General features: G+C 37.0%; 1 protein-coding gene and 1 pseudogene across 1 annotated transcript in view; one reads left to right on the top strand and one right to left on the bottom strand.

The window, feature by feature from the left end:
* The window catches only part of Dok6 (docking protein 6), a 391,510-nt gene that overhangs the window by 322,675 nt on the left and 42,156 nt on the right, over window positions 1–26,679 (top strand). The gene's annotated exons all lie outside the window — the stretch shown is intronic.
* LOC131895563 (transcription initiation factor TFIID subunit 9-like) lies at window positions 5,654–6,895 on the bottom strand (annotated as a pseudogene).

The raw sequence follows: 26,679 nt of genomic DNA, 5'->3' as shown, positions 1-26,679 counted from the left end.
TCTCCCACAAAGGCAACTTTCTGATATTACAGTGGAAGGAAGGAGACAGCATAACACATGATTTCAGTGAAGGCAACCATGGTTTCCAGAGCGTCAGTCTACATAGGAGTGGAGCCACAATCACATGTTATTTTGTTCCAATTATGTGAAATTCTACAAAAGAGAACACTACCCTCACATATTTGTCTGGTGTCAATATTTGAAAAGGGAACTAGCCAGAAAAAAGAAAGCCAACCACTCTGAAGAAAGACACTTGTATAAAATCTGCATAAGGCATACATCAGTTTCCTTCACTTCTACTTATATTGACTTAGATCTTTAGAAAGAAAAGATGAAAGTAAAATTGATATCTTTCAACCATCAACATTCCAGCACTTCATATTGATTTATTTTCTGTACATAATTTTTTCTTAACATTTATTTTCACTAATATATCTCAGAGGACAAGTAAATTAACAGATACTTTCTTCTAGTAAATTACCCTGTCTTAAACTTTCACAATTGAGGAAGTGTAATTTTTTGTGAGTTATATGAACTTGAGGTATGATGTTCTCACTAAGCCCCATTATTCTATTTATTAATTATTTTATTTATGGTAAAATCATCCATAAATTACTTGACATAGTAGCACTTTTCATCTGCATTAATTACTTAGCAACATTCTTGACATCACCAAAATCTTGTGCATCCATTCTCACAAACTGATAATCCTCTCTTAAGCCAACAATTGGCTCAGTCAGACCTGATTACCAGGTCTGGGCTAAGCTCTGAAGAATAAAGATGAGTATGATGCAACCCAGGACCTAGAACTGCTCACAGTTGTATCCAACTACTTTCTCCTGTATTGATCACCAATATCTCTCATTTCTAACTCCACTGTCATGGTGGATCCCAATACCAGCACTCTCAGTCTTCATTGTCTCTTGACTATCATAATCCATACTACCATCGTGCACTTTACAACTCATCCACTTCTCTAGGTTCAAAGTTTAAGGACTAATTATAATCTCATTATTCCTCACATAAGAATCTCTAGTCACAGACCCTTTGTAAATTATAACAAGCAAAAGCCTTCAATACCCTTGCCCTAATCTGAAACAATGAAGTTTCAGCCAAAATAAAGCAATGAAGATCAAGCAATGCAAGAATTTACTTTCTTACAAAAATCAAACCATTGAGATTGTTAAGTCAGGCCTAGTCATAAAGGCCCATAATTCCAGCTACTTGGGAAGCTGAGGCAGGTGGATTTGGGTAAGAGGATCATAAGTTCAAGGCTACCCTCTTCTACACAGTGAGTTCATGGTTAGTATGGGTTACATAGTGAGTTCAAGGCTAGCCTGAGCAACTTAGTAAGATCTTATTTCAATATAAAAAGTAACAAAATGAGTGTAGGAATACAAGTAAGTAGAAGAACTTTTGTCTGCCTAATGTGAGGCCCTAGGTTCAATCCCTAGTACCACAAACACAAGGAAATTCTGCTGTTAAGGTCCATGCTGTGTTTTAGATGTGGAGACTAAAGCCTGAAACAAATCTCTATTTTGACCATTGAATAGGGTTTCTTTGAAATGTGTTTTCAGACTATCATCAAAAGAATTTTAGTAAGTCACATGAGAGAGGAAGGAAAATGAGTCAAGGAGTCTCTGAGCTCCTGGTGGCAAGAACAGTGTGTGTCACAGTGTGGTAGCACTATCTACTGGCAGTTTGCAGAAAGGGTTCCTATGTCATGACTGATATACTGACTCAATCTGTAATTCATAACTGTATAAAGTACCTGATAAATATACGCAGTTAATATTTAACATGGTAAAGAGAAAGGGTTCATTTTGGTTCAGAGTTTTGGAGGTGTAATCATACATCCAGTTGACCCATTGCTCTAGGCCTATGACTAGATATCATAGAATGACATTAACATGTATCAGAGAAGTCATTCACCTTGTGCCCACAATACAAAACAGAGAAACTTATAAAGAGTTCAAAGTTCAACTGTGCCACTCAAAAGCATGAGTCCAGTGAACTAAAGACTTCTCACTATGCCCCAACTCTAAAGTTTCTACTACCTCCCAAGCCTTGACACTTGGAACTTTGGGGTAGTTAAGACCTATGCTGCAGCACACAGTGACCTATTATTTTTTGGAATCTCATGTTCCTAGCTAGAATCATCTTCAAGTTTGAAAAAACAAAAAACTATGCTTTGCAACAATTGACTAGAGACAGATGAATGACCGACTGACCAAATCTTCAGCCCACAGTCATAGAGGTTTTATGATGATCCACTTTCCAGGCTTGCCCCTCATGTCACAAAAGGCTACTCAAGATCTATCACAAAGAACCAATTTGATAACGTTTGTCATATGTCCAATTCAAATGTCTTCATGTCTCCTTCATCCCCACACTTCAAAGGTATCAGGTATAATGAAAGCTGGCTGGCTCTCCAACAAATAAATATTTTCAGTTGGTATTAATCATGATTTCTGTTTGTAGACAGATAAAAAAGTAATGAAGGAAATATAAATAAAAGAAAATTATGTCTCCATACATCTAGAAAATTTTTTAAAATATATACTTCATGATGAAGAGATCAAAGGAATTATGACATCCATGAATATGCAGATAATGGAAAGGACATAGAGTGGGCTTAAATGTCTATCACAGTTGAAAATAACAATCGTACATATAAAAGTGTTTTATGAGCACTTGGTAGTTCAGGGAATTGTAGGTGAAAATAACCTGAAAAGATTTCTGGAAATATTAGGAGTTGATAAAATAACTAAGAAATGAATTCCAAAAGAGAGAAGTAAGTGTGCCTGAGTGTGTTTGACATAAAATTTAAACATTTAGGTGTTCCTAAAATAAAGAATAAGTAATAGCTCTATATAAAAATCTGTCCAGAAAAAAAAAATGTAAACCTGGTTTTCAGCTCAGATCCTGGAGAAACAGATGAGATGCCAAGATGTGTCGAGCCATGCAACAGTTAGCCAGGTAGTGGTCATCAGACCCTGGAAGAGGTGTAAAAAAATATGGGTAGTGTAGCAAATAAATGCAATAAAAACCAGCCTGGGAGCCAGGCGGTGGTGGTGAATGCTTTTAATCCCAGTACTCGGGAGGCAGAGGCAGGCAGATCTCTGTGAGTTCGAGGCCAGCCTGGGATACAGGGTGAGTTCCAAGAAAGGTGCAAAGCTACACTGAGAAACCCTGTCTCAAAAAACAAAACAAAAAACAAAAAAAAGAACAGCCTGGAAGAAACAAAGGCAATGCAGAAAGCATCATAAACTTTGCAAACAAGCAAACATACAAACAGTAATCAGAAATGAAGTCAGAAGTTTGAGGAAAACACAAAATCACTATAAACTAGATAGCTGGCTTCTAAGTAATTAGATTGATGAAACTAATGCATATTCTAAACACTGCCTTAACAATGTTGCAACCATTCTGGGGATGAGTCAAGAGAAGTATGTGTGAGGTAGAGATGTGTGGTGATGTTGTGTTCCCCAAAATATTGTGCACCCTAATAAACTTATCTGGGGTCAGAGAACAGAACAGCCACTAGATACACAGGCCAGAAAATGGTGGCACTCATGCCTTTAATCCTAACATTTCAAAGGCCGAGATCCATCTGGATCTCTGTGAGTTCAAAGCCACACTGGAAACAGCCAGGCATAACAACTCACACCTTTAATCCCAGGAAGTGATGGCAGGAAGCAGAAAGGTATATAAGGCGTGAAAACCAGGAACTAGAGCTAGTTAAGCTTTCAGGCTTCTAGCAGCAGTTCAACTGAGATCCATTTGAATGAGGACACAGAGGCTTCCAGTCTGAGGAAACAGAATCAGCTGAGGAACTTGTGAGGTGAGGTGGCTGTGACTTGTTCTGCTTCTCTGATCTTCCAGCATTCATCCCAATACCCAGCTCCAGGTTTGTTTTTATTAATAAGACCTTCTAAGATTCATGCTACAAAGAGGGCATGGTTAAGAATAGTAAATCTTTATATTTCTTATCAAAAAGGAAGACTATAATGTGTGAAAATGAAAATTGGACAAATTGCAGCTTTGAACATTGTCATGAAGCCTCCAAAATAAGTTGCATTGATGAGGGGTAAGGGTATACTTATCTGTGGATATAAGGACAAATATTTAGATTATAGTTGGAAATTATATTGATTTCAGAAGCTAGCTGTAATAGGGTCTGTTCTACGGTCAACATCTGTCAGACACTGGTAGTTGGCTAAGTTTGAGATCCACAGTTGGTCAAAATGAAGAAGTAAATATGGGGTACATCATTCTAATTGATACATATACAACATGACTTCTATGCCTGAGGTTCAGGGAAAATTTCAGAAAAATTTTGAGACCCACACAACCAAGATGCCTGGTGCTAGATAGTGTCTCTTAGATATGACAGGAAGGTACACCCATGAAAATCCAACCATATGGTTATCTAAACAAAATCTACATAGTGACACCAGTTGACATACCAATGTGGATCGGGTACTACCCCTAGATGAAAAGCTACAAGCAATTAATGTCTGCTGTGAGAAAGAATGATTTTCTCCAGGGATAAAGCACCTTGATAGGTTATCCAATCTCCAGTGATTGATTTTATTTTGCTTTCTGTACTGTCTGTATCTTCCAGGCAACATGTGTGTGTGTGTGTGTGTGTGTGTGTGTGTGTGTGTGTGTATGTGTGTAATTTTAATATTTCCATCAATTAGCAGGATTTAGAGAGGAATGTAAATGATCCAAATACAGTACTCATGTTTAAAATTCTCAAAAAGTTAAAATTAAATAAAAAATATTGTCAGAAGCAGATGCAGAAATCCATGGCCGGGCACCAGACCAAGCTCCAGTAGTCCAATTGATGAGAGAGAGGAAGGATTCTATGAGCAAGGGATATCAAGCTCATGATAGGAAAATATACAGAGACAGCCAGCCAAACTAGTGGAAACTCATGAACTGTGGGCCAATAGCTGTGGAGCCCCCATGGAACTGGACTAGGCCCTCTGGATAAGCGAGACAGTTACTTAGCTTGAACTGTTTAGGGGACTCAGAATCCATCCATGGTGCATGAGCCGCCTTTTTGGAGCCCAGTGCCTATGGTGGGACACTTTGCACAGCTTTGGAGCAGGGGGAAGGACGTGGACCTGCCTCAACTGAATGTGCCAGGCTCTGCTGACTCCCAATGGGAGACCTTGTCTTACAGAAGGTGGGAATGGGGGGTGGGTTGAGGAGGAAGCCTGGGGGGTGGGAGGAGGGAGGACAGAGGGATCTGTGGTTGGTATGTTAAATAAATAGAAAATTTAGTAATAAAAATAAATAAATAAAAATGTCATTTAGCAATATGGATAAACACATTAGAGGAAAATCTCTAAAGGGTTCTGACTTAGGCTATGGCAATGTAGCATAGTACTTCAACTAATGTTACTGATGTTTTCTTTTTTTTTCAAATTGATAAATGACCATTTTATTTTTTACGCATAAAGGTTGACGAAAAACCATTACTAGTTCTATTGAAACTGAACATTTCAATTGAAAGGTATAGTACGTGTACTTATTAAATACCACTTTCTAAACTACAGCTTTAGAACATAAAACATGCTTATTTAATTTCAGTACAACAGATTCAAGACCAAGTACACATGCTACATGCATCCAGGCTAAATTACAAATTATCATAGTCATCATCATCATCATCATAGTCATCATCTGCTGTGGGATATTCTGTATGGCAAATGTGTTGCTGATTGGTCAATAAATAAAACACTGATTGGCCATTGGCTAGGCAGGAAGTATAGGCAGGACAAGGAGGAGAATAAAGCTAGGAAGTGGAAGGCTGAGTCAGAGAGACACTGCCAGCCACCACCATGACAAACAGCATGTGAAGATGCTGGTAAGCCACGAGCCATGTGGTAAGGTATAGATTCATAGAAATGGATTAATTTAAGCTGTAAGAACAGTTAGCAAGAAGCCTGCCACAGCCATACAGTTTGTAACCAATATAAGTCTCTGTGTTTACTTGTCGGGTCTGAGCGGCTGTGGGACTGGCAGGTGAGAGAGATTTGCCCTGACTGTGGGCCAGGCAGGAAAACTCTAGCTACAATCATGGTTATCTTTACACTTTTCAGGGCATTTGCTGACTCGTTGCCTGTATTTTGTGATATCATATTAGTAGTAATGAGGATGTTTTTGGACCCAGTTAATGATGGATTGATCAGAACATTCTGAACTGCTGGTGTTGTAGGAATTGAAGCTTTCCTGGCAGGAGACTGAGAAGCAGGCATCTGCACTGTACACCTCTGTCCTGTGAGGGACATTGTAGTGCCTACTTTAGTTGAGACAGACATGGTTTGTGGAGTGAGTGTGCCTAGTGTGGGAGTACTTGGTCTGCTAGAAACTGAACCAACACTTAACCGTGGAACGGTTATTCTTTCTGCAGGAGTAGATGCCTTTTTTGTAAAGACTTAAGCCTATAGTTTGGGGCAGTTAAACAATATCTATCCGGGGGCAGTCTAGGACCTGAATATGGCTTAATCAATGGCAAAGGGGTTTGATTTCTTTGTCTTGCAATATCTAATAAAAAATCTCTTGGGGGAGAAGTGAACGACTGGTCGGCATGGCACTGGATGGCCAATCGCACATCATCTGCATCAACAGCCGCCTTCTTAGCATGGCTTGAATATATTTTAGCATCATCTAGAATTGTGGTCACATATAGGAAGGCAAACTCCAACATCTGATTTGTAACTCTTGGCTCATATTCTGTAATCCCCATATCCTTGAGGATTTGTGCTATCATCTGTGCATCTTTCGGCACGCTCTTGGGAGAAGCCATCTTGCCAGACTCCATGATATCCGGTGATCAGACTTGAGCTAAAACCCCCACATTAATGTACTTCAGTCCTGATCTTGATCCAAGTTCTTTGCCTAGCGTATTTTTTCCATCCCCTGGTGTACTGGTGAGCAGGATGTTGGGAAGCTTCACAGTCCTCCCTCACGGGCAGCCAGCTCCTGGGCTTCACTCACCCGAAGCAGAGCTCTCCAGCAAGGAGTGGGCACCTGGCTTGCTCTAGCTCTCCTCGAGGCCCCCTTGGGCACTCACCGATGACTTCCTGGCCTTCCGTGCTATGCTTCCATCAAATGCTGGAAGCCGGGCCACCACGCTGGCCTGCATTTTGGGTCAGGCAGTATGCCGGACCTATTACTGATGTCTTCATAGTTAGTTAGTTAGTAAAGGGGTTTCATTCTGTAGCTAAGGATAGCCTCAAACTCATGGTGATCCTCCTACCTCAGTCTTGCACGTGCTGAGATTGAAGGCACAGGCTATCATACCTGGCTGTTTCTTCCTTTATAGACTTTGGGGCTTTAAACCTGCTTTCCTAGAGAGTTGAAAAGATATGAGAAGAGTGACAAAAGACAGAATTTTACAGGCTCTTTTCTACACGAATCTTTAACAGAACTCATGCATCATTTGTAGTTTGGAATACAATGGAGAACACAAGGGAGTTAACCATTAGATACTTGCTATATATAAAAGCATCTCTACACATACTTGTCAAGTGATATTGATGGTGCTTTATATTCTTTTCTCACCAATCTCTCCAGCGTTTCCAATGACGCTGATATCCAGGTCTTGACCATCTCAAAGGAAAATATCCTTTCCAGTTTTCACCCTCTCTTTACCCTGTCGCCTCCACTGACACCATCATCCTTCTACTTATGATTGACTGTAAGTGCAGTGAAGTGTCTTTTATATCTCTATATCGGCCTCTACTTGCAGACACTAGCTTAACAAAGTGGAAAAGACCTTCCCTTCTCCCATTTGCCCATCTGGAACAGCACCTTACATGGATTCATGGGAGGGGACATATGACACTGTGTCACAGTTAGTTTATGTCCATACTTCCAGCATTTTTCTTTGGCTTTATTCTTGTGAAATTATACCAGTGATCCCATAATTCCCTTAATGCCCTATAAATTTGGACAAATGCTTTACTGTCTCTGAATAAATGGCATATGCTTATAATTATCACACATTTGTTAAAAAAATAACAGTGAAAGTATTTTATTTATCCTATTTATGGTGTATGATTGTAAAAAGAAAACTGTGTTCTCAGTTATGAAAATATTTTCTGATTCTACAAATATTAGTACAAGAAAAGTTAAACTTCTTTTCAGCTTTGCAGAAAACAAACAATACAGGAATTAGGAGGGCTGTGTTAGTACTTTGAAGTACTTTTGGTGAGCACAATCTCTGCATGTTGTAATATTTGTGAAAGTGGAGTTTAATTAAATATAGAAAATGCATTAAGAAGAAAGTGAAAATAAAATATTTCCCTGAGCATGTCCCAGCATTAATAAAAATGTACATGTTATACATTTTCTTTATGAGTATATTTTATATAGGTAAGCAACCATTACAGTTAAACCTAACCACAGTGTACTCACTATTCATAACTTACCTCATTAAAATTGAATGACAGGATTTACATGTGTTTCTATATCAGTCAAGAAAGGCTCATATTTTTTCTGTTCTTTTTCATTTTTGTTTTTATTTTATTTTTTACAATATAATCTGATCATGGTTTCCCCCTTCTTAATTCCTCCCATATCCTCCTTCCAACTTCATACCCTTTCTTTTACTTTCCCTTTTGAAAACAAACAATATATTTTTATGCTTGATACTGGAAAATTATAAAACTAAGTTAATACTTTAAATGAAAATGCTATATTCATGTTATCCTTAGGAAAAGTGGTGTGATTTGGCATTACTTCTCATGTGTATGTGTGAGTGTGTGTATGTACATGTATGTAAGTTGTGTGTATGTATGTGTATATAGTGCACACATGTAGAGTCAGAGGTTGATGGCAATCGTCTTCCTTAATTGTCCACCTTAGTTTTAGAGACAGGGTCTCTCAGTGAATCTTGAGGGTAGAAATTGAGCTAGAAACTGGCTGGTCAGCAAGTCCCACTGATCCACCTGTCTCCTCCCGGGTGCTTGGATTACAGGCATACATCACCACATGCTTGTTTTGACCAAAGTCTTGTCTTTGCAAGCCAAATGCTGATTATGTTCTCAAGTGGCCAGGAAAATGAATTCTGAGTCTAGCCTAAACTCTGTTTCAGAACATCTTTCGAGTTTTTTTTAATTACTCTGTGTGTTTACTTGTTTACCAAAAAGAAATCCAAACTAATACTATATGGTTGGTATTTCTGTACTTGATTTATTTAGGATGTACTTGAAAAATATGAAGCCTTATACTAACTTTACAAAACATTATAATTTTCAATTAATATTATTCATTGTTTCAGAGAGCATGGAAATTTCATGTAATCATGCAAAATAAACATGATTTAAATATTTTTATTTAAAATGAATATTCAAACCAAACATCGTGGTGAATATCTGCAGTAGTAGCCCTTGAAAATTAGAGGCCAACAATCAAGAATGATCTTGGCTACATAGTTAGTTCAAAACTAACTGAACTATGTGACACCAATTTCAAACACACACACACACACATGCACACATATACACACTCATATGTACATATATATGCTTATATATGTATATATTCAAATGCTCAAAAGGTTATTAATCTGATCCTATCATTTCATTGCTGTCATTAACATGACATTAATATTACAGAACAGCACAAGGTAATTTCCATATAAAATTGTGAAATATATTTAGGATGTGGTAAAATTTACGAGAATAAAAATAATGAGAATTTCATGATCCTTAGACATGAACTACAGCTGCCTCTAGCACTGAATTATAAGCTTTTTCTTAGGAAAAAAATCACATATTTTAGAGTCTTTTTAAGTATTCAAAACACTGTCATGGCATTTCAGTATCAAAAGCATACTCTTAGTTTACTCTCAAACATTATAGTGTACTTATATGCATACAAAATTGTGATTCATTTCTAAAATATGATTGAATGATGATGGTTATTAATCATCATGCTGTGATTGACTGGCTTTAATCAAGTGAAAATTTTTATTGGTGCATTTAATTGAATCCATAAAATTTCCTGGACACATCAAATAAGACAACAGTTATTCTGTAGGGATAAAAAGAGTTCAACAAAATAGGAGATTTTTGTTTTCTTAGAAAGTTTTTATATAGTGTCTTAGGAATGTTAAGGGGAGAGTAATTAGACTTTCCATTTTCATGGTCATAAATGTTTGACCTTTAAGTAATGCAGGTAAAAGTTACTTTATTATTTCTTTTGTATAATTATAAAACCCAAAGTCAGACTGTTTATCAACCGTGCTGACACTGAAAATATAATTCAAACCCTGACTCTATAAACACAAAGGCAATTCTTTACACTGAAAAGCATAATTTTCATCCTACTCACTATAATTAAAGTACATTCAGTGTCTTTTTGAAGGAATGGAAAATCACAGGCTTGGTGGATTGCCTTCCATTATCAATGCCATACGATGTATGTAATTCACCAAGCACTTTCATTTCCCAGAACTTTTATGTATAATGACAGTCCAACATTAGCAAAACTTTGTTGACACAGTGAGGGACAGAAGATTACCTGTATGGAGCGATAAAACAAAAAGATCATTTGAGTGAAATCCTATCGACCATCTCATTCATCAAACCTGGAATTTACTTCTAAAAATGTAGATCTATAATTATGCATTTTATTAAAATGTTTAAATTTAAATATATTGTGCATTGAAATTTAATTGATGAAGTTTTTCAGGTCATCTATAATTATTTCCTCAGACTTCATAACTATGGTGGTCTTCGTTCAATTAAACACTTCAGTGAATCTCGTTCTGCAACAGAAGCCACTGTAGTTTAGCAAAGAAAGGGATACTCGAGTGAAAAATAATTAAATGACTCAATACTACATTCAATCAAAGATGGACACATATACTCCCTAAATTGTACCCATCATTGGATTCTTCTTTAAATAGATTTATCATCAATGTGTATCATCACTTATAGAATTTGTTTCTGTTCAATTGCCTAATTTAGAATCCCATCACAGCCTTTTAATCACAGTGCTCATTGTTGCCATATATTAGGTTTCATTATTTTCTTACAACACTTTATTCATAACATTATTTTTCAATTATTTCACTTAATGCCCATGTATGCACACTCATGTGCTCATGTGTGTGTGTGTGTGTGTGTGTGTGTGTGTGTGTGTGTGTATGTTCATGCATCTTCATGTCTACAGATGTCAGAGGTCAACAGATGACATCAGGTCTCCTCCCCTACAGATCTCCACCTTAACTTTTGATACACGGTCTCTTACTGAATCTAGAGCTCACTGATTGAGCTAGACTGGCTAGCCAGCTAGCACCAGGAATTTTCTGGTCTTCTCCAAGAAAGATGAGATTAAGTTACATGAGCCAGCTTATTTATCTAGTGTTTTCTGGGAACCTGACTCAAATCCTCATGCTTATGTGGCAAACATTTAACCAACTGAACAAGTCCCCCAGTCCTCAATTGGTTTGTTTCTTGTTACTTACATTGTGCAGTCATGTAATATCTTAGTGAAAAGGGGCTTAGCATACAGTTGTTAAATAACTACAAAGAGTGTATCATTAAAATGCTTGGTATCTTTTTTTTTTATAGAGGTATAGTTCCTGAGTGAAGCCCTCAAAATTGTATATACTCAGTCTAAACATATTTTAAAATATCTCCAGTAAGATATAATGTGAAACTAACACTTCATAGCTCTAAAACTGAACCTTACAAATTAGAGTAGGAGAGAGCAAGTTGAATTATTTCTGTCTCCTTTAATGTTTTTAATGGTCTTCTATGTACCATGGTTATAAAATTACTCAAGAATGCATAATCTTAGTTCAAGGAAAACATATGTTGCCAATTCACATTTTAAGTATTTATGCTAAAAAATAAAATGGCTTTAACTCTTTGAAGTCTTCCTTTCTTAAATATGAAGAATTGTATCTTCTGTAAATGAACCAAAACCTCATGAGCATTTGTCATATGTGTATGTAGTATTAATACACGTATTAGTTGGTGTGTATGATAATTTAATTATGCTTTGCCTGAATGGTTTATTATACAGTATTTAAACCAATTCACACTGAATTATAGGCTTTATAAGAAAATATTTAAAATTGTAGTTCTTGCTATACTATCTCATATATATGTATATATATGAATTACATATATGAATTTTTCAGCAACTTGACTGTTTTTATGTAGTTGTGGTAAGTACAACATTGAGAAAATATTTTTGCACTTCACTGTATGTCCTTTGCTATGCTAAAATTAGTAATAAAAGGAATAAATTATATAAGAAAGGGAAGGCAGTCAATAATGTGTTTTGTTATAGTATAGGGAGAAAAAGAAAAGAGATAAAGGCTTTCTAGTTTATCAATTCAGTGCCTTTGAAGGCACATTAAAATCACTATGAGGTCAGTTGAAACCATCTAATGAGTGCATGGACCGCTTGTTTTTGTCTATTGAACTATTTTCCACAAAAAAGAATTTTTTTTTCCTAAAAGAACAGGAAATTTAGATAAACTTTAGGAATACTTTATGATTGTAGTAACCACAGTGCTTACATAAATACTGAGAACATTATTAAATAGGTTATGAGCTGCTTTGGAGAGGAGATAATGTTGACCATGGTGTCTATTCAAGCATCAAAGGACGTAATAATTATTGTAGCTAGTATGGAGAGAGACCTACAGTATTTGATATCTCAAATCCATGACAAAACTTTCAAAGGAAAGCCCTAAAAATATACATACTGTATATAGCAAAATATACTGCATTCACTTGTTTTGATTTTCTACCAAAAATTAATATATTGATCACATCAAGCCAAATCAGATAAGTTTGTAGAATTTTTAGCCAACCATGGTGGGTAGGGACAAATGTAATCATAAAATAAAAAGGAAATAGTGCTTTCTGTTTTGGGAGAAGAAAAGGGATAGTACAAATTGGAGATAATGTAAACAGAGAAATGGACCACTTTTCACATGGAAACAATGAAATTTTAAAAGATGTACAAGGAAAAGGATTAGGGTCTTGTCAAACTTCCTCTGACTGGAGTTTCATTATTGGTGGAAACGGTAAGGTCCACTTGGGTTCATTAAAGATTCAAATTGCCACACGTCTGAACTAATGACCAAGGTTGTACTAAATGTCATGTAGGTGACATTGGCCACACATTGGCATATAGGACACATACACTGATATTTTGAGTAGTAACCAAAGCTAAATTCCTGAGTAATGGAAGTGGAAGGATCCAGCCACTGTTTGAGAACAGTAGTACAGCTTCCAGATGCAATGATCTTCAAACTTTTAAAATGATAAATGTTTTCCCCACATCTTTTTGAGATGTGGAAGAGTAACTACCAACAACTGTTCTAAAGTTATTTTTAGGTGATGTATTTTCTTATTTTGTTGTTGTGATAAAATACTACAGCCAGAAAACACTTGCAGAAGAATTTGTTTTGGCTTATGGTTCCGTAACAGCTGGTAAAAGATGGCTGCAGGTGGCAGGAGGGGGAAGCTGAGAGATCATATTTTCATACACAGCACGAATCAGAGACAAAGCCCATCCCTAGCTATGTACTTCCTCCAGCAAGGCTGAACCTTGCTACAGTTAAACTCTTAAAGTTTCCATAACCTCCCCAAACACCGCCACCAACTAGAGACCACGTGTCTAACTACATGAGTCAATGTGAGCCATTTCTTTTCAGAAAACCATGTTACATGAAGTAAATTAAAGTTATCTCTCAGTTTAGAATAGTGTTTCATGTTCTGGAGTCAAAACAAAATAAAATACAGCCTCCAAATTTGGACATACTCATCAACCAATTGGATCAGGAATCAAATGTTATATAGTAGTTTAAATTTTTTAAAAATATAATGTAAAAGGAAAACCATAAAAATAGAATAAAGAAAAGAAATCTGCAGTATAGCTCTATGAATTTTCATTAAAGCACCCAAGTTGAAAACCAACCTGAGGCCAGAAGACTCTGGTCCTCTTCCAATGGCTGCTCCTGTGACCGTAACTTCGATCCTGACTTTAATTTAGCTTTTTGATCAATAAAGACATGTATATGTTTCATATGGCAGCCATTGGCTGGTTCTAACTCTTATATAATATTGTAGTGTACTTATGAATATGTCACATTAATTGTCTATCATATACTGCCAATTGGAATTTGAGCTATATAGAATTATTGTTTATTATGAATAGTTCTTTTTGTAAATGTTCTTTCTATATCTTCAGACTGGAACATCTTGGTTATCAATTATTTATATTCTCAGCCTTAAATGGTATGGTTAGCTTTCTCCAAACGTTCATATCAGTTTTTATTCCATTAAGACAAGCATGGGACTTTAGTAGCTTCATATTTTTGCCAATGGTTGTTATTAAATTTCTTATGATAGCTATTTTGAAGAATGTGGTTGGTATGGTTTGTAATTCTAATAATAATAGAGTGGTCAAAATAAAGATAGGTGTCTCCAAACTTGAGACCTTTCTAAAATCAGGGTAACTCCTAGGGGAGAAATAAAAGGGAATCAGAATACAATTCATCTTGCTGTTTGGAGGTGTCTTCCTTTCTCCTCCTACTGAAAGCAGAATCACATCAGAAACTTAAAAGAACAAAGTATTCAACTCTTCAGATACTCCTATTTCTATTCAATAATAAAGAAAACCTTCAATTATCCCGAATTTTATTTCCAACAGAGTAAAATAATACCCTGAAGTGGAAAAGATACAAGGAGATTTAATTTTAGGTTATAGAGAGATTGTTTCTATAAAGCTATATTTATAATTTACAAACTACTCACAAATAAATCCTTAACATGGCCTCATGTGTCTCTAGTCCCAGCACTGAGGAGACTGAGGCAGGAAGATGGACAGTTTCATTCTTGTCCAGGCTATAGTGAAACCATGTGTCAATACACTCAGGATGCTTTTTGTCTAGCTTCATCCATTTACCTGCAAATTTCATGATTCTTTTTTAACTACTGAACAATATTCCATTGTGTAAATGTACCACATTTTCATTACCCATTCATCTTTTAATGAACAGTATACAATTTCTGACTATTATGAATACAGCAACAATGAGTAAGTGTTGAGACCGGTCCCTGCAGTAGGATGTAGAGTCCTTTGAGTATATGCCAAAGAATGGTATAGCCGGATCTTGGGGTAGATCTGTTCCCTGCTTCCTTAGAACTGTAACACTGATTTCCATAGTGGCTTGTACAAGTTTGCACTCCCACCAGCAATGAATAAGAGTTCCCCTTACTGAATATCCTCACCAGCATGAGCTGCCATTTGTTTTATTGATCTTGGTCATTCTTAGTGGTGTAAGATGAATCCCAAAGGTTTGATTTGTAATTCCTTGATGACTAAGAACATTGAACATTTCTTTAAGTGTTTCTTGGCCAGTTATATTTCATATTTTGAGAGCTCTCTTTTTAGAACTGTACCCCATTTTTAATTGGGTTATTTATCTTCCTGATATCCAGTTTTTTTTCAGTTCTTTGTATTTTAGATATTAGCCCTGTAGCAGATATGAAATCATAAAGATCTTTTCCCATTCCGTAGCCTGCAGCTTTTTCTAAATGATGGTGTCTTTTGTCATCTAGCTTTTCAGTTTCATGATAACTCATTTATTAATTGTTGTTCTTAGTGCCTGTGCTTTTGGTGTCCTGTTCATAAAGTACTTTCCTGGGCCAATGAGCAAAGACCATTGCCCACTTACTCTTCTACCAGATTCAGGGTAGCTGGCCTTATGTTGAGGTTTTTAATCCCTTTAGAGTTGAGATTGGGTGATAAGGGTCTATTTAATTCTTTTACATAGAGCCATCCAGTTTAACCAACACCATTTTTTGAAGATGCTATCTCTTTTCTATAGTGTATGTATCTTTTCTATAAGGAAATCAATTCTTAAATGTGGAATGGTAAAGGTTAAAAGTAATACATTATTCATACTTTGTGATGGGGGATTTCAGTGCTGCAGTCGATTTATTTTTTTATACCCTGAATAAAATAGAATATTGTCTAGTGAAATACAACTCCCTAGTAATGGAAAGTCTCAATTTGCTAGTTTTGAGATGCAATTTATAGTTTCAAAAATACTCAAAAATTTAGTGAATGTGAGCTAAGAAATATTTGTTCCTGTAAGCAACAAAACAATGAAAGTTAGGAACAAAGATTTAATTCAATAAGTTTAGATACTTCATAAAGGAACACCCAAAAAGCAGATAACTTTAAAAAACATACCTTAAAATGCAGTAAAAAATAATCAAGTTCTCCATGCTGTACCCACAAGCACTTTATGTTCATTCAGCCTGGTGCTGGCTCATGTCTATTCACACACTTCATCTAGTTTATTTACTAACAGCTCTTTTGCTGTTAGTGCCCATCAGAATATTTCTGAAGAAACTTCTGAGTCACAACTCACCAGGCATCTCTGGGATATTTTCAAGTTCTCCAGTGCTACAACCTTCTAGGAGCCCCAGAAGGAACACATGTTTTAGATGGGAGAGTGTATTGACTGGAATACTCACATGTTAAAAAGTCTATACTTTGTTAACACATCTATCCTCCTTACTTCTAAGGATTAACTGGTTTATAAACTTGGTCTCCTCGAGATGAAATCAGTTGCACTGACACTTTCCTCATGAAGCAGGGTGAACACTCAGCAACTCATTGGAACTGGCACATTACCCACTGTGTGTGAGAATATCATCAGGAATCTAGATACCTATAGCTTTCTCTCCATCACTGAAGTGATTGAATTCCCAGGGACTGTGGTCATCACCCAAAACTATAAATGAGACCCTAATAATATGAAGCAATTAGAGGCTCAGTTTCAGTTTCACTGTGTAGGGTATTAGAGAGGTAGAATAGAAATTATCCATGATATGTAACATAAAAATTAAGGAGTGATGGTGATCCCAATACCAAGGTAATGTTTATAGTATATGATCCATTTAAACTTGGCACTTAACCAACAGTGAGTAAAGCTATCCAAGGAGCCTGAGTGATCATTTGGAACACTGGCAAAAGAGTTTGGCACAAGACACTATACATTAGTGTACTCAGAATGTGTAAATTGTCATAATGACTCTTAAACACACCCTGGTCTGTAGCGGAATCATCAGGTAATGAAGCCAGACAACTTGATGAGAAATGGCTGTCTCACTTACTTCCTTAATATTCCCCAATCTATAAATTAACAATGTAAAAAAAAAAGCTTCAGCTGACCTACCATTTCAACAAGAGGGTCTCATGGAAGAGTAGTAACTAATGCATGAAAAATAGAAATACACCAGAATAGAGTACATTACAGCACTTCATCTTGGGAAAGTTGCCATTCCAGATTAACATTTCTTCTAATGTATAATAGTAACAGTTGGGTTTTGTTAAAGGTGAAAATAGTTTTAACTTCTTTTTATGCATAAAATTTGTATTAGCATGTATTCATTGTGCATAGTGATGGGACAAGAAAGCAAGTAGGTTCCTTATGCTCAAGAGTTCTGGAGTTTTATGATTTAGATGTGAATCATCCTGTGGGGATGCTCCAGTTTGAGCATTTGGTCCCCAGGTGCAGGTGCTGTTTTGGGAAAGTATGGAAACTGGAGAGTAAGTTGTAGGTAGAGGAAGTGGGTCCCTGGTAATCACTCTTGAGGTTTACAGCCCGCCTCAGACTCCTGCTTTCTGTTTTGCCAAGGTCTGAGGAGGCAAAGAAACATGGCAGCAAATATCTCACTTAATCCTCCTGGACTATGGGCCCAAACAAATCCTTCCTCTTTTGACTTGGCTTTTTGTCAGGTGTTTAGTGATGAAAAAAGTGACTAAAACATGGGACAACTTTGCATTCATCGCATATTATCTCCAGTGTCCGTTTGAGACTTGTGATTATCGTCACATTGGCACCCAAAGACAAAAGATCATTTTTGCTTTAAGATGCAGTCTTTCTTTACAGGTGAACACTTACGGCTACTAGGGATATGAGGCAGGAACTCAGAATCAAACTCTTCCATCACAATAGAAAAAAAAACTGAAGTAAATGATGTAATGGGTCAGAATACAAATTTAAGTTCAAAGTTTGAATTCTTTTCACGTCTGGAGACAAAATTCAAGCTTTCTTTGAACCAGCACCACTTTCCTGTCATCTCTTCCTTATGTTAAAGGAGGAAATAAGGAATTCAGAAAGAAATGACATTTTCAATATCCTTAGAAAAAAATTATTCCTATGCTGAGAATTCAAGGATTAAGAAGCAACATGAATGGAAAACTGCATGACTGAAGCTAAGAAATTGTTTTCTGTTTCTGTTGAGAAGCTGTGGTATTGTAGACATTAAATTTAAACAAATTAATGTCTATTTATTCTCCTTAGATACATCATGACATATGGTAGTAAGGCTTTAGCTAAAGACAGTCATAAACCCAGACTGCTTCTCATGCAGTTAAGGTGTTTATTTTTTACTCAGCAAACTGATAGTCTGTGTGTCTCCTTCATAGAGTCCTGCCTACGTCTCATGTCATTCAGTTCCCACCTTCATGTTTAGTATCCACCAAGTTTTCAGCAGTATTCAATTGTAAAGAGTTCTACCAAGGGCCAGGGAGAGAATTCAGTGAATGAAAGGCAGGCCATACAAGCTTGATTTAGATTTAGATTCTCAGAACCACACCAGAGAAGAATTGACACCCAGACTTTGACCTCTGCATGCATGTGGTGAATGCCTGTCTCTGTCTCTGTCTTTCTGCCTCTGTCTCTCTTTCTCATACACACATGCACACACAGAGAGAAAGAATAAAATTAATTTTAAAAAGTAATTCTATCAAGTATCCTCATATATTTTAGTTATATATCTCTGATAGTACCTAGGTTTTCCTATGCTCCAGTACGAGAATGAGTATATCTTGTTATTGTTGGTCCAAAGAAAAAGAAATTATATTGAAAATTAATATCTACTTTGAACCTTCCAGAACGGTTTTCTACTATTGTGGGTTTTTTCATCTACAAATTCAAACAGCACTGATAATGTGCCATACAAAATATCAAGTTCTCTTGTAACAGAATTCCTTCCTTATTCAGATGGGTTCATTTAATGGTGACCCATGTGGAATCTTATCCATTTAGCAGGCAGAATATGTTGCCACACTCAAAGGAAAAGGCCTTTAATGAGCAGCTTTATCTACATTTAACCACCTCCTAACAAGTGGAAAAGAAGAAAAACTGTTGTATCTGCCTAGACTTCTTTTACCTCAAAGTAATCAAACTGGAAAGCAGCCCTTGACCGTGAACTAAAGAGCAAGGCATTGAACTGTGAACTGCAATCACACAGCAACTGAGGGCCTGGAGCTCTTTCTAGAAGAATGAGCTTTCTGCCTGAGTGTTCCTTTCAGAAGAGAGAAATGAAATGTCACAGCAATTATCTGGGCAGTGGACAGTGCAGGGAAAGCTGGCTGTGGCCAGAGTCCTAATTACTGGATTAGGCAGAGATGGATCCAAGCAACTCCTGTCATTTCAAGGTGAGTTTAGTGAGAGAACCATGAGGATTCCTCAGAAAGTTCCTGGAAGCATACAAACAAGCCTGGCACATTCTGTGGGAATGCTTGAGGGTTTGTATTCCCAAGCAGTGTTTCCAATCACCAGTTCTGTTGCTCCACATAATGAAAAAGTGTGACTAAGAATTTGTCTGTAGGGCTGGAGAGATGGCTCAGCGGTTAAGAGCACTGGCTGTTCTTCCAGAGGTCCTGAGTTTAATTCCCAGCAACCACATGGTGGCTCACAACCACCTGTAATGAGCTCTGGCGCCCTCTTCTGGCATACATAATAAATAAATAAATCTTTAAAAAAAAAAAAAAAAAAGAATTTGTCTGTAGTAATATAAGTGGAGCACTCCATTCTTCCCAATTCTGGCTAATTTCTTAAAATATGAAGGTCCATTACTTGAGTCTAGCAAAAATGGCAGTGATCTGTTTTGGCTTTCACCTATATGTCAAACTTCTAAGGATGTAAGATCACCACCCTGGAAACTATGGGGTAAGAAATTCGTAAAGAAATATTAGGTAAAAGTAGAATATTCTAGGGGATAGGCAGGTACATACATTCATTGGCAAAATGCTTGCCTCCCAAGCAGGATATCAGAGTTTAGTCTCTAGAACACACACAAAAAAAAAGAAATAGCTGAGTGTGGTGGCAAATGTTTATGGTCCTGGAACTGGGAACATGGAGACAGGCTAAATCTGGAGCTTGCTGGTCAGAAAACCTACCCCTTTTGGAGAGATAAAGGCCAGGGACAGGCTGTCTTAAAAACCAAGGTGGACAGCATGTAAGGAATGAAAGCCAGAGTTAGCTTCTGCCTTTCACATGTGTATACAGGCATGTGCCCATACACACAAACAAGTATTTTCACAGATACATACACAAAAGTTATATTTCATACACAAAGCATACACAAACTGATTTCAAAGAACAAATCTTGCTCCTAAAGTAAAACTTAAAGAAATATCAGAATCACTGGTTCTCTCCCTCTCTCAGATAAATTAGAAAATATCTCTCATGGCCCATTTATCATGGATGTCTGTGTGTTGGACTTAATGTATAAGTCTAGTACAGAAAGTTGCAGTCAGGAGCTCACATTGTACATCCAGATGAAAGTGTGGGTGACAATGCTCATTGCTCTCTCTGTATGTGTTTTTGGTAGTTACTGGATTACTAAAGCTATTGCTACTGTGAACCTACCTCCCAGGAGGATGTATTAAGACAGAGTATAAATTGGAGAAAAAAACACCATCAGCTTAATTGAATGTTCATTTTATTTTAGTTTTATGTTTTTAGGAAGATTCTTCCATCTGATGTCCTGAGTCACTTGCTATGGTGACTCCTTTATATGGAAACTGAAGCTGTTGATGGACCAGTTTCATAGAAATTAATTTAATGTTTTAGATTCATAATTCTGTGAACAAAATTGTGTGTTTATCCTGGAAGAGTTAGGAAATTGTAACATATCTGCACAAAATCCATAGTTCTGTAGTCCTGTGCATGAAATGTGAAGTATGGGGAGAAACTAAGCACTATAAACTATGTTTGTAACACGAATCTTAAATGGTCTTATTAATAAAAAAAATAAAAAAAAAACCTGGGAACCAGGTATTGGGGTGAATTCTGAAAGATTCGAGAAGCAGAACAAGCCACAGTTAACCTCAACCCTCCAACTTCTCAGCTGATCCTGTTTCCTCAAACTGAAAACCTCTGTGTCCTCATCCAAATGGATCTCAGCTGAACTGCTGCTAAAAGCCTAAAAGCTTAAAAGCCTCTATCTATTTCCTGGTTTTCATGCCTTATATACCTTTCTACTTCCTGCCATCACTTCCTGGGATTGAAGGCGAGTGTCTTTCCCAAGTAAGACATGAGATTTCAAGTGCTGGGATTAAAGGTGTATGTCACCACGCCTGGTTGTTTCCAGTGTGGCCTTGAACTCACAGAGATCCAATGGATCTCTGCCTCCAGAATGCTAGGATTAAAGGTGTGTGCTACCGCTGCCTAACCTCTATGTTTAATATAGTGGCTGTTCTGTTCTCTGAGCCCCAGGTAAGTTTATTGGGGTGCACAATGTATCAACCACACCCGTTGGTACCGGGAAAAGGGATTCACCTTTATGTGAGTATAAAATGACCAGCAGAATTGAAGTCAGATAATTTTACCCAAATAAAATGCAAAGTGAGCATGAAAACCTTGACACAAACAAGTGGGAAAGCATAGACATTGGTTGCTTTAATTTACTTTTTTAAATTTGCATTCTTTTTCTTTTGAGACAGGTCTCCAACTATAGCCTAGGTTGTCTGCTATGTCTAACTGGGCTGTATCTTAAAAGTATTTTTTTTTAATTCAGTAAACTAACAAGTGACTAGTAAGTTGCCTCAAGATTTTAAATAACCTTTTACATTCAGGCTGAACATTAACAAAACAGTCAGGGTTCCTTTGTTCGTGCTGGGGGAAACAACTTATTCTTAACATATCATAATTGAAAGAATATGAAGCACAGGAACTATAAGAAACTATTATGACAAGTGTCTTTATAGGTTGTCTTTTATTTCTTCCAGGTCTTTATGGCTGGTTCCCACAATGGGGTTTTGTTTTGTCCTCTTCCAAACTGATAAGCTATTTCTTTCTTCTTTTCCTATATGATGCTTTCAGATGGTTTTACAAATAACATTACTTAGTCATTGCCTAACCATTGCTAACCCCTGAGCTACCCAGAAGCAGGGACACGCCTTGGAAGCCAACGTACATTCATTTCCATTGAATTTTTAGTAATGGTGTCAAATTTCAAATACATGTAATGAAGATTACATAAATAAAGCCTACTGAAAATGAGCAGAGAACATATGAGAGGTAAAGGAATGGAGTAAAGAAAACATGTCGAAGCCAGACAACCTTAGTTAAGAACTAAGACAAAAAATATTTTAGCCTTCTGTACAAACTAGTTGGATAGCCCTCCATGAAACTGGGCTGTCTCTTCTTGAATAGCTTCAGCAAACTCAAACAGCAGGCAAGTATCAAGCATAAGGACAGTAATGACAGCTACTAATAGTAAAACTTTAACCTTATACTTTCAAATTCGATACAGAAAATAACGCTACACTTGAACAATTTAAGTTTAGCATAAGAAAAACTTCGAAATTAGGTGTCAAAACTAGAGAAATAGAAATAAATTAACATTTTTTTCAAGTAAAAACAGAACAGAAGAGAAAATAAATAAAACATGATGCTTATTGAGGAAAAGTGAGGAGGAAAAGATTTAAATCAAAGTGAAATAAAGGTTTAAAGAATGTCACAAACATTGATGATAGTAAAAAAAATCCAAATTAATAGCACTATTATTTTATATCCCCTTGCTTGGAAGATCTCCTCCATGTCAGCTCTCTCACTAGTTATCTAACCTCTGTGGTTGTTCTGACTGAAACACGTATACCTAAACTTAAAATCTCACATTTGCAATGTTTACCTTTTCCAGTCCAAGTTACCTCACTCAAGATTATTGTTTCTAGCTCCCTCAATTTATCTGAGAATTTTATGATTTCATATTTCTTAACAGGTGAATAACATTCCATTGTGTGATGGGTGATGTGGCTCTGCATATTGTGAATATGTGTTGCTCTGATTGGTTGATAAATAAAGCTCTTTAGCCAATGGTGAGGCAGAATAAGGTTAGGCAGGACATTCTAACTGGAGAGATAGAGAAGAACAGAAAGAGAGGAGACGTTGCCAGCCGCCGCTGCCATGAGAAGCAAGATGTAAAGGTACTGGTAAGCCACAACCCATGTGGCAAAGTATAGATTTGTAGAAATGGGTTAATTTAAGATGAAAGAGCTAGCTAGTGAGAAGCCTGAGCCATTAGGCCATACAGTTCATAATTAATATAAGCCTCTGTGTTCATTTGGGTCTGAGTAGCTGTGGGACCATGAAGCCACGGGAGCCGGGTAGGACCAGAAAAACTTTAGCTACAATTGTGTAAATGTACCACATTTCTGCTGTGCATTCATCAGTTGATGGATATCTAGACTGTCTCCAATTTCTAGCTACTATTAGTAGGCCAGCAGTGAATGCAGGTGAGTAAATATCTCTGTAGTAAGATATAGAGCTCTTTGGATATATTCCCAAGTGTGGTAGAGCTAGATTATGTAATAGATTTTCAGTGTTTTGAAGGACTTCCACATGATTTCCATAGAGACTGTACCAGTTTGTAATCCCACCAGAATGTGTTCCCCTTTCCCTGCTGTTACTTGTTTTATTAATCTTGGCCGTTCTGATTGTGGTAAGATAAAATATCAAAGTAGTTTTATTTTGCATTTCCTTGATATCTAACCATGTTGAAGATTTTTTACATGTTTCTCCGTCCTGCTGTGGGATGTTCTGTATGGCAAATGTTTTGTTCTGATTGGTTAGTAAGTAAAACATTGATTGGCCAGTAGTCAGGCAGGAGGAAGTATAAGTGGGACAAGGAGGAGAATAATTCTGGGAAGTGGAAGGCTGAGTCAGAGAGACACTGCCAGTCACCGCCATGACAAGCAGCATGTGAAGATGCCGGTAAGCCACAAGCCATGTGGCAAGGTATAGATTTATAGAAATGGATTAATTTAAGATATAAGAACAGTTAGCAAGAAGCCTGCCACGGCCATACAGTTTGTAACCAATATAAGTCTCTGTGTTTACTTGGTTGGGTCCGAGTGGCTGTGGGACTGGCGGGTGACAGAGATTTGCCCTGACTGTGGGCCAGGCAGGAAAACTCTAGCTACACAGTCCTTTCTATTTCATCTTTTGATAACTCTCTATTTGGTCCTATACATCATTTTTTTAATTGAGTTATTTGTTTTGTGGGTTTTTTTTAATTTTTAGTTCCTTTTTCTATATAATAACCCTCTACCAGATGTATAATTGGTAAGGATCCTCCCCATTTTGTATGCTCCTGCTTTGTGTGAGTGGTGGTGTCCTTTGCTGTATAAAAGCATTTTAGCTTAATGGGGCCCCATTTTTCTGTGTCTTATTCAGAAATATCTTTCCTGTGCCATTGAGTTCAATCCTATTCCCCATTTTTTTGTGTGTGTGTGTGTGTGATCAGATTCAGGGTATTTGTTCTTATGTTGAAGTCCTTGATCCATTTGGAGATGAGTTTTGTGCAAGGTGATAGATACAGGTCTATTTTCATTCTTCTACATGCAGCTCTCAAATTAGACCATCACCATTTGGTGAAGAGGCTAGCTTACCTTCATTTTTGTATTTTGGCTTCTTTGTCAAAAATCAGGTCTCCATACATGTATGGAATTATGTATGAATCTTCAATTTGATCCCATTGATCGATGTGTCTGCTTTTATGCCAATACCATATTGCCATGTTTTTGTTGTTATTATTATTACTATAGCTTGGGTTGTGATGTCCCCAGAAATTCTTTTTTTATTCAGGATTGTCAGAATTGGTTTGACTATCTTGGTTATTTATTTGTTTATTTATTTGTTTATTGGTGTGAGTTTTCATATGAAACTTAAGATTTCTTCCCTTAATTCTTATGAAGAATAGTGTTGAAATTTTGATGGCGATTACATTGAAACTGTAGATTGCTTTTGGTAGGATGAGCATTTTTACACTATTAACCCCATTGATCCATGAACATGACAAACCTTTACATCATCTGGTGCCTTATATTTCTTTATTCAATGTCTTGAAGCTTTTATTACACAAGTCTTTCACTTGCTTGGTTAGAATTAGCCGAAGATATTTTTGTAGCTATTTTGAAAGGTACTGATTTCTTTCTCAGCCTGTTTGTCATTTGTGTATTTGAAGAGCATTGAGTTTTGTGTATTAATTTTGTACCCTGCTATTTTGCTGAAGCTGCTCATCAATCAGCTGTAGAAGTTCCCTGGTGGATTCGCAGTGTTTTTGTATAAAATTATAACATTTGCAAATAAAGTTTGGTATTTTCATATTCTCATGACTTTCTGTGTGGGGATCTTTTTAGATTTAACAATTTCTTTGACTGAGATATCCTATTTCTCTTACCTTGTCTTCAACACCCGAAATTCTCTTTTCCATATCTGTTAAGCTGTTGCTTTGGTTTATCAGTAAGTTCTTTGTTTGACATCTTTAGTTTTTCTTTTCCAATTTTATTTCAGTTTGGGTTTTCTTTAGTGATTATTTTTTATTAAATTCTATTTTTATATCTTGAATTGTTTCATTCAAGGCAAAGTCTGACAGATCTCTGCAAGTTCAAGGCCAGCCTGATCTAGAAAGTAAGTTTCAAAACAGCCAGGGCTGTTACCCAGAGAAACCCTCTCTCAAGAAAATAATTCATATCTTATGCTTCAGTTAAATTGCTTTCTTGAAGCCTAATACAATATAGTTGGTGGCTTCTAGATGAGGTATATTTTCTTGGTTGTCCATGTTGTCTTCTTGCTGGGAACTAGGAATCTGGAGTTAGAGTGCTTGAAGTAGTTTTTGGTGTAGATACCTGGTTTCATCTTTGTTGACTTGGTATGCTGTTCTTTGGTTGCTGTTGCCCACTCTGGGTCCTAGTCAAGTGTGGCAGCTGTAGGGTCCATGAATGTGGTAGTTCCCAGCCCAGTGTGGTAGATATCATTTTCCTAGTAGAGAGCAGTTGTGTAGGTTTATAGGGTAGTCCTAAAGGAAGGGAGATGGGCTAGAATGAAAGTTGAGAGGAACAGTGGTAAAGAGCTGTGGAGATCCTGGGTCAGCACCAAGAAGACAAATTTTAAAGGGGTAGAGATGGACTGGGGTGGGGATGGGTTGCTCAAGAAGGAAGGCTGCCACAGAACTAAGGGTAAGTCTGGGGAGATCAGGACATGGGATAGGAAAAAGAGTGAAGGTCTGCTACCTGAGCCCCAGCCTAGTGTGGTAGCTTTGAGTGCCTGGTAGAAAGAGGTTCTGCCAGTTGGCAGAGTCACAAAGAATGGAGTGGACTAGAAGAAAAGGCTGTCAGGGGCCACTAGGGAAAAGTAGTGGGGTCCTGGGTCTTCATCAAGAGACCAGATCTGTGGTTGGTATTTTGTGCACTCCAATAAACTTATCTGGGCCTCAGAGAACAGAACAGCCACTATAGTAAACATAGGTTTAGGCAGTGGTAGCACACGCCTTTAATCCTAGCATTCCAGAGGCAAAGATCCATCTGGATCTCTGT

Source organism: Peromyscus eremicus, chromosome 19 (genome assembly GCF_949786415.1).
Source record: "Peromyscus eremicus chromosome 19, PerEre_H2_v1, whole genome shotgun sequence".
Classification (NCBI taxonomy): domain Eukaryota; kingdom Metazoa; phylum Chordata; class Mammalia; order Rodentia; family Cricetidae; genus Peromyscus; species Peromyscus eremicus.
This window is presented reverse-complemented; position numbering and strand designations above follow the sequence as displayed.